Here is a 9544-nt window from a genome sequence, read left to right as displayed (position 1 = left end):
ATCTTTACAGCACCCCTAGCCCAGCCCCGCTTCCTGGGTCCTTGGATTTACCGTTAACTGCCCCCGCTCTCCCTGCGGGGAGGGATGGCGGTCAACCTGGTCAGTGCATCAGGGGTCTGCAGAGATGTTGGCCAACCCACCCGACCTGTCATGAAATACTCCAAGTCAACCAAGTGGTCGCTGACCGATGATTCGACTCATTGACTTGACTCGTTGTAGCTTTGGAAAAAAGTTTTAGTGAAGGATTGGGGTAGTTGGCATGAGAAGTGAACACTTAACATATAAAAGTTCTTATACAGTTCTTTTTATTTCAACTTTTCAGGATTACAAAATTTAAAATTTGAAATTTTATCCAACACTTCATATGTGAAGATCTTTTTTCTTTAAAATAATCCAACAAAGTAATAAATGCTCAGGATCAAACATTTCAAATAAGTTAGTATCACACAACAACGACATTTGACAACTTTAGTCATGCAGATGAAAATTAGCCTGTGTGGCTAAATCTGGCACATTTACATGTTGGAAATCTACGTATAATAAACGTGTCTGTATGTGTGCATACAGGCAGGCTATAAACACCAGTACTATTTTCCACTACCAAACACAGGTTAGGCGCTCTAATGCTACAGTCTGCCACCTTTTCCCCCTTTTTATAAATGGTTTTCTACCCAAGCTGTCACTTGGCTGCTGTTTCTCCTCCACTCTAATTTGCAGTTGGGGTATGTGAGACGCGTGCTAGTGTTTGGTGCTGGCGTAGATTCAAAGGCCTCTGGCTGCCTTACACAGCGTTTGTGGTTGCTTCTTTCTTGGCCATGCACAGATCAAAAGGTGTGTGTTACTTTGCTTTGTTTTACATTGCTTATTATTTCATGGCTTTCATTGGAATCCAATGAAAAAATAGTAGATAACTCTAAAATCAAACAATCTTGAGTGGTTTGTTGATTTCTAAGATAACTGAAAAAGAATGTGCTTGTGCCAGATGCCTCTTGGAAGCTGTAGACAAAACACCTGACAACCCAGACAGCATAGTGGATTTTCCCTTCCGCGTAACCTTTAATTTTAACATTGTAAAAAACAGTATGAACATGGTACAGCACAGAGGACAGAGTAAAGTCAAGTGCAGAATGCATTGGAAACACACATTTATGACTAAAGTGACAAATGCATATGGTTGCTACATAGCTAAAGATTACTTGTCACCACGAATATTAAGCTGCTAAGAGTTTACTTGTTTCTGTATTTATTGAAAGTCTGGACAACGTGTCTTATTTTGAATTGCTGTTTTACACGACAAAATGTACTCTAGTTAGACTAGTCACATCTGGAGTGACACTAGTCTGTAGTCACTACAGCGACTTAACTGCACTGTAGGTGTAGGACACATTGTGCTGAAGGTTTTTCCTGGAAATGTTCATGACAGCAGAGTGTGTCTACACAATCTTAGGGAAAGAACTTTTGTAACAGAGTAAAGCAACACTTCCTTGGCAATATGAGTAGTGACTGTTATAACTTTCCAGCTCAGACCTTTTCTGGTGAAAGGGTCACTTATTGTTGTTTTATTGTTGTTTCCATTCCATGTGCCTTGACCCCGTGTTGCTCCCCGTCTCTCAGCAATCACTTCAAACTAATTGTAATCAGTTTGTCTCTTGCTGTTAGTGTGAGCGCACAATCAAAAGACATTAAATCTGGCTCTTCCATCCTTGCCATATACTGTATATCTGGGTGAAGGTTTGGAGCTTTATCTTTTATTCCAAAAGAATGTGTGAGCAGTTTTGGAGGGATTTTTAATGAAACTGACATTCCATCTTGAGCCAGAATATTTTGCTATTTTTAAGACTAGATACTCTTGCTCTAATTAACATACATAACTTTTTAATCAATAATATGTGGCACATGTGGAATGGGTCCTGATATGCACAGTAGGGGCTGTAGTGATTGGGATCCAAAACACGTGCAAAATCACAGTATAGGAGTCTTGGTTGGCCTGTGTTTGAGAGCTTGTTGACCCCTGACAGCATTAATCCTTTGAACATTTCAACAGCACACATGTCAAATTTCAACTAACAGATCCACATGGTGTCAGTGAGGTCACAGATGAGTGGTCATGCTAGTGAAAAGAGATACAGGATGAAACGGGACTAATGCCTACCATACACTAGAAGACTTTGAAAAGAGAGTCTGACACCATCTCACATCTAAAGACAATTATCTCACATCTAACATTAAAGACTGTCATAAAATGTAAAGACTAAGGGATCTCGCAGGGTCACACATTGACTACAACAAGATTCTTTTTGAAAAATGTAACCAAGCAAGCTAGCTACCTCTAGCGTTAGCTGGTACTGGTAAGACGCAGTTTCCAATTCTTTGTTCTGCCGGCAACTTCCCCTCTTTAGCATTTAGCTTAGCGTGACACTGTAGCAACTATAAACAACATTGGCTTTGCCGTTTGCTGCTTCCTCTTTGATGTTTGAGGGAGTGCACCCATTGGTTGTTGACAATGTTCACATGATTTCACCACCAAGACTTAAAACCTACGATGGTATCAAACACGTTTGATTTTGTCGGAACGTCAAGACGGGAAAAAAGACTGACTTGGACTGAGTTTTCTGACCACCTTTCACTAAACGATTAAGACGACAGGAGCGCGCCCCAACTCTAGCAAGACTGATGGTTTCATTTGGGTATTAGAAATTAGTCTGTGACAGTGGAATCGCTTGAAATGTCGTTTGGTATAAGGTTGGCATAAGGCATAGTTTAGCTCCATTTGGAGTAAGAGAGATGCTATTCCCTCTGAAACATTTTCAACTGGGACTCTTGCAGCACCCAGCACACCCCTAGTTCCCGCGGCCATGGAGTTAGGTCACAAGTCCAGAGAATAGTGACTCATGTTGGACTCAAGACCAAGTCCATTAATCAAATACTCCATCACTGCCGATTCCACATAAAAGTAGTCAGAAAACTTGATTAGTCCGAAAATTTCACGAGTCCAAGTCATAACTGACAAAGTCCATGTTGAGTCACCAGTCCAGAGATTAGTTGGACTTGCGTACTTCATCACTGGCTGAAAGTTAACATTATTTTCGACTGTAACACACTGAAATAACCGCTATGAGTATATGAACAATCATTGTCTTGCACTTTTAAAACTTCATATTTGCGGGGTCATTTACTCTTAATGCTTTTGGTCTTTCTCGTCACAAACTGCATGATTTGGGTTTTGGGAAGAGAATAAACATTGAACACTGAAACACTGAAACGCAGAACCACAGGTGTCTCAGTTGCTCTCACCTGTGGTTCTGCGTTTCAGTGCCAAAAGTCACCAGACTAAAAGCGAGTTGGAATAAAATGCTTGCTCCAAACATGCCTTCACATTATAGAATTGAACGAGTGTATTTTACCGACTCCCGTCCAAGCATCACTACAGCTGAATCAAGTGTGTCTGTTTTATAATGAACTGTGTTTAGGAGCTCAGGGAATCTATGGGCCCAAGAAAGCAAAGCCTTTAATCAATTATCAAACAATGAAATTGTTTTTCGGCCTGATTTTGGGAAAAAAGATTGACCTTTTAAAATATGGATCATCTTTGAAGATGAGCCCATAATGCTCAGGATCCCCATATATTTACGATTAGGTTCATTACGTTTACCTGAGAGTTTATGTATTTTGCTGGCGGCCTGTTATTTACTCTTTTTTTTTCTGAGAGTGCTGCTGTGCAGGAGTCAATTTAATTAGGGACTCTACTCAAAGAAAACGGAAATCTCTGTGATGGCTTTGCCAAAGTCATTTGACAAATTATAGTGTTGGCTGATGCCATAGCTGGTAAGTTTAATTTGAAATTCTAATTAATTAGAGGTGCATTTTGTTTCAGCTTGAGACATTGAGCTGTATACATAACTTTTCAACACAGCTTATTGGTTCCCAAGGTTCATTCTGGACTTACTCAAACACTCAAATACATAATGTCTGACCACCATTAGAAGTGATATACTATAGACGAGTATACATTTTTTGTATTTTGTATATACCATGTGTACAGTGAAACGCTAAAAATGAATGAATATAGAGCTGGACAATATATTGATATTATATCGATATTGTGATACGATTCTAGATATCGTCTTAGATTTTGGATATCGTAGTATTGTTATATGGCTGAAGTGTTGTCTTTTCCTGGTTTTAAAGGCTGCATTACAGTAAAATTATGTATTTTTCTGAACTTACCAGACTGTTGCGAGTGTTCTATTATTAACCATCACCCAATCATTTCTTAAATAATTTCTGGAGAATATCTATCAAAAATCTCATTGTGTAAATACGTTTGTCAAAGCACCAATAGTCAACCATACAATATCGTCGCAATATCGACATCAAGGTATTTTCTCTATATTGCCCAACTGTAGTTATAATTACATACAAGACGTAAGTTACCATGTTATGTTTTCTTCTATCACTTAACCAAGCAGTTTGACTTTTGAATAACCCCAGATTATTATCTTAACATAAATTAACTGAATTACTAAAACATAAAGCAAATAACCTTTTTTAAATGAAATGTTGGTATTAAAAATGGTCTCACACTTGAATATAAGTTGGCAGGGAGCAAGCTCCTGATTGGCCTTTGGAATATCTTATTAAAATATTAAACCTTCCAGGGTGAACCTATTCTGAAGCAGATTTTCTTCAGGTTTTAATTATGTATGTACTTGATAACGAGACTGTGTGATTGAGCTAATGGCAAGGTTTTGCTACCCAAGGTCAAGGACAAGTACAACCATACACATCCAAGGGCCAGTCGTCCTTATTATTCTTGTTGGAAAGTAGGACAAAGTGGAGCCAGTACGTAGCAACAATGTCTTCCAAGTACAGTATCAATAATAGAACATAAAAAAAACAATTCTCATTTGGGATTCATTTTTAGACATATTGTGTTACAGAGGGCCAGAAATTAATATGTCTTAGAAAATATGCATGTTCAAAATAAATGGATTGTAACCACGAACAAAGAGACTTGGCTACTGTTACAGAGATAAAGCGCCTGACTGGTGCAGTTCTATACAGTAGACTTCTCTACTGGAGATCTAATTTCAGTAATTAGAGCCATAAAGGAAGTTAAATCTCATCACAGTTAGAAGATCAGATCGGACACATCTAAGGCTGCTTTAGATCTTCTATTGAGCTTCCTTAGACAAAGAGCGCTTGGGTAATTAAGTCTGGGGACCCCATTGGCTTTGGCTGATTTACTGTTATTAGTTAGGCCTGCAAGAGGACAATGACTGGAATAATAAGTCTGCCCTGCTTATTTAGCCATATTTTAACCCATCAAAAAGCAAATTAACCAGAGGGCTTCATTTAAAAGTATCAGCTTTTAAATGCATTATTACTCACACCCACTAGCTACGCATGTATTTCATGGTATTCATGCACACATTGTATAGGCTGTAAAATCATTAACATAAGATAGTGTTGAAAAATGTGTATGTAAATATAATTTATTGTGAACGCAACCACATTTCAGAGATGAGAAAGGCTTTTGTTCCAACGTCTAGTTGCCTAAGAGTCCTTTCTGCATTCTAATAGCATCATGCCTTGCTCTGGCTTTCCGAGCACAGCTCTTTCTGCTCTTATCCCCTGCAAATATATTACTGCAGCACGTTCAAGTTTTCAGACATTCATAATTGAGTAGCATATGATGAATAGTGCTAGGGTGTTCCATTTTAGGCTGACTGGAAAACAGTGGCAGTATCTGCAATGAGCCAGTACTTTCCTCCAGCTACCAAGCTCCATATTTCTCAATGCAGAAGACAATTTGCATTAGTCAGTGTTTGAGAAGGAGTATGATTTAATAGTAACATGACACTTTTACCATTTGCACTTCAGTGTCACATAGATACTGAGTGTTGTCCAGTCAGTTTTGTGTGAATCCAAGTTTTTATAATATTTTTGCGTTAAATAGTTGTGATTTAATTAAAAGACATACAATTATAATCACAGTAAAATAAGATAAGATCAACTTTATTATCCCGTAGGAAATTTGTCTTGGGCAAGAAGCGCTGCCATCAGCTGCCAACAAACACATGCAGTAGTTATCAATCATATAACGTTTGTCACAGACAGTACATGACCATATAGACCAAGACAGCCATGTCCTTGAGGAAAAGACTAATAAATAGAGATCATCCACTAGTTGAAGCTTAAAGCTTAAGGTGTTGCTTTTGCACCTACTGGCTCTACACCGTCTGCCAGATGGGTTAGTTCATACACATTGAAGTGTATGCGCGATGGATCTTTCATGATCCTCTTTGCATGTCTGATTACGTTGATTCAAAAATGTTTAGAGGGGATGGGTGTAATACTTTTTTCTTCCCTTTATTACTTTCATTGCCATTTGGCTGGAGGGGTTCTAGTTCACTTAATCATCTTATTGCAAAATCTTTAAAGATATATTTAAATCTCTGATAGTTCGGATTTGTAAAACAATATGTGGAAATTAAGTTAAAACTCGCATTAGCGCAGTTTTCATGGGAATGCAGCCGTCAATGTTAGTCACTCTGCTTGAGGAGAAAATGCTGTCCTCACGCTGTTGTGTATTTGGTTGTCATGACATCACGAGTGATTGACGTCCTGTCATTGTTCCAGTTGCTCACCTTCAAAGTGGAGAGAGAGCAGACAGCTCCGCCGAGTCATGTAATTGCAACTTAATGAAATTTCATGAAATTCTGAAGCAGCGAGTCGCCGCTGTACAATGTATGTAACGTAAACACTGTCTCTGTCCGCTTGTTTGTCACTCAGCATTCTCTAACGCGTCTGCAACGATTTGCTTCCACTCATAACTGTCAATAGTTGACTTACAGTCAGCATTGTGTAAGAGGTTTAATGGGTGTTAAACTATTCCTTGCAAGAATGTTGACCAACTTTAATGTGGGTTGAACAAAAACTGAATCACCTTCAAGAGGAATGCGTGACATCCGTCTACTTATCTGGCTGAATCTTATACATCTGACATGGAATGCTTTTCTAGTCATTCAACTGAGCCGGGACCTTTTGCACCTTTTTGACTGTGACCTTTCTAAAAAGAATACCATGTCAAAACAGTGATGCAGCACGGTGATGGATTAACACTTACAGTTAGTGTTTTTTTTGTGGATTAACACACGGATGTTTGCATGGGCTGGATGATCATTGGATATTTATTGACATCGAAATTCTGAAGCTGTTATCGACGTATTTTTCCCATGGCTATAATTCTGATAATTTATTGCTGTTGATAGGCCTACTTTCTCCTTAAAAACATGCGACCGCGTGTGTAGTCACGTGACTTATCCCGGACCAGTCAGCCGTATGGCTAGCACAGTGGTTCTTAACCTTGTTGGAGGTACTGACCCCCACCAGTTTCATATGCACGTTCACCGAACCCTTCTGATGATGGCCAAGCGGGGCGTGTCATCACGAATCATATGAGTCGGGTGTGTGTCTTGACCTCCGCCGAACCCCTGAGACTGACTCACCGAACCCCTGGGGTTCGATCGAACCCAGGTTAAGAACCACTGGGCTAGCGTAATGGAGGATAACTCACACACTGAGGCAACTTCGCAACTTGTGCCCCAAAAAAACGCAGTGTCCGTCACCTGGAAACATTTTGGCTTCAGAAAAGAGGATTTAGAACAATGTGATTGTCGTTAATTTATTATTATCGAGGTAAAATGTACCAATTAACTTTGATTTATTCCAATTCATACCATGCACCCATACATGGTGCTTCTCCAGTTTCAGAAGCCAATAAATAATCTTTAAAAATAACAATACTGCTGTTTATTGGAATTGTACATGCCATATTTTAGCAGGGAATTATGAATATCTGCTAATACTGTGATAATTAAAATGTATTATGGATTATAACCCCTCACCCCAGTCAGATATTAGATACTGCTCTTGGAGCACCTCAAATGTGCCTGCATTAAAACCTAAGTGTTTTTTCCCATGAAATTTGGGGCTTTGAGTATTAGCTGCCTTAGGAAATTAAACAAGAAAATACTAGTCTGTGCTCCCAAGAAAGTTGTCCTGGCATTAGCTGCCATCTGTCTACATTCATGGCATTTGCTCGAGTCATTAGAAAAGCAGCACATCTTCTTTTTTTCTTTTTCTTTTTCAAGCGCTCAAGGCCACAAATTCAAACTGTTATATGCACAGCTCTGACACCCAAGTATTTAGTAAAGCCAATGTATGGCGAACTATTGATTTATTATGAGTCCTGCAGCTCTTGCCTTGGGGGAGCCATAATAGCCCTATTGATGAATCCCCCTCGATCCACTAGAGATTAAACGAGGGACTATTTTATGTGGTTTTGTTCCTCATGCTCATAAAGTCTTCTTATCCTGTTAGGTGACAGTTTTGTCTTTTGTACATGACTGCCTTTTAAGTTTAACCTAGGATTTATTGGTGCGTGATCATAAGATGGGTGCATAAATAAAAGCATTGACGGATACATCACCACCCAAGGTCACACACAAGCTACCACTTCTCGGAACAAGTGTTTATTAAGGAGGGCACTCACTTGATTAAAACATGATTTAGATTGGGATCTGGGATAAGGGGACATTTAGCTTGGTTCATTATTTCTATACAACATAATGGGGGGTATTAAAACATCAAGGTCCAATAGGATGTGAATGCATGTGTAATGACCTGCTGTACATGCTGTGGTGACATAAATTAACTGCATAGCTTAAATTCTCATGTTGACTTGTGAATTAAATTAGTTTTAATCAATTAGATTAGTCATTTTGGGAGGGTCAGTGTTTGGATAACATGACAGGCCAAAGTATACTATATTTTTCTCGTTGATGCGTTTGGCAATAAGACATCTAAAGGTGTCTACTGAAGTGGAAAGACTGTTTTTTTTCTTCAAAATATCAATGCCATTTTACATTTTCTACTTGTGTCCTCCAAGTTACCCAATATCTTTTTTGACATTAAATCAACAGAAGTCCATTCTATCAGCCGTCTAACGCTTGATATAAGAATATTTGTCCTGAGTTTCAAGTTTCTTGAGGTCATAACTAAAGCACAAAGTTTATATTTCGACCAAGTGGGTTTTGTTCAACATGGACTGCTTAAATGCAGATGGATTACACGCTAGAAGGCGAGAAAGGGAGCTCTTCAGGGTGCTTTGATCGCCAGTTCAAAATCCGTTACTTGGACTCAGTAGAGACAAGGAGATCCAGCAGTATAAATTAACATCAAAGGCAGATCAGCTAATGGGGAAAGGTCCACCTCTACCCATAGTAAGTAAAATGACTGTACCAATGCCTACCTGGTTAAATATTTTACATGAATCAAGAACAATGTCAATGTTAAAATTCAGAAAATTTGTCTGTTCTTTTGAATAATTCATTTTTTCATTTTAACACTTTTTTTTTCAACGAAAGCTAAAATCAGATTCCAGTGTCCAACTGGTGGCGATTTAAGTTGGTTCCAGATCTCTAAGTTTCATAAGAACAATACATCTGCATGGTCAGGTTAATATATCCAAAAGGTCCAC

The sequence above is a fragment of the Etheostoma spectabile genome, chromosome 22 (assembly GCF_008692095.1).
Source record: "Etheostoma spectabile isolate EspeVRDwgs_2016 chromosome 22, UIUC_Espe_1.0, whole genome shotgun sequence".
NCBI classification, from domain to species: domain Eukaryota; kingdom Metazoa; phylum Chordata; class Actinopteri; order Perciformes; family Percidae; genus Etheostoma; species Etheostoma spectabile.
Note: the sequence above shows the minus strand (reverse complement) of the source record.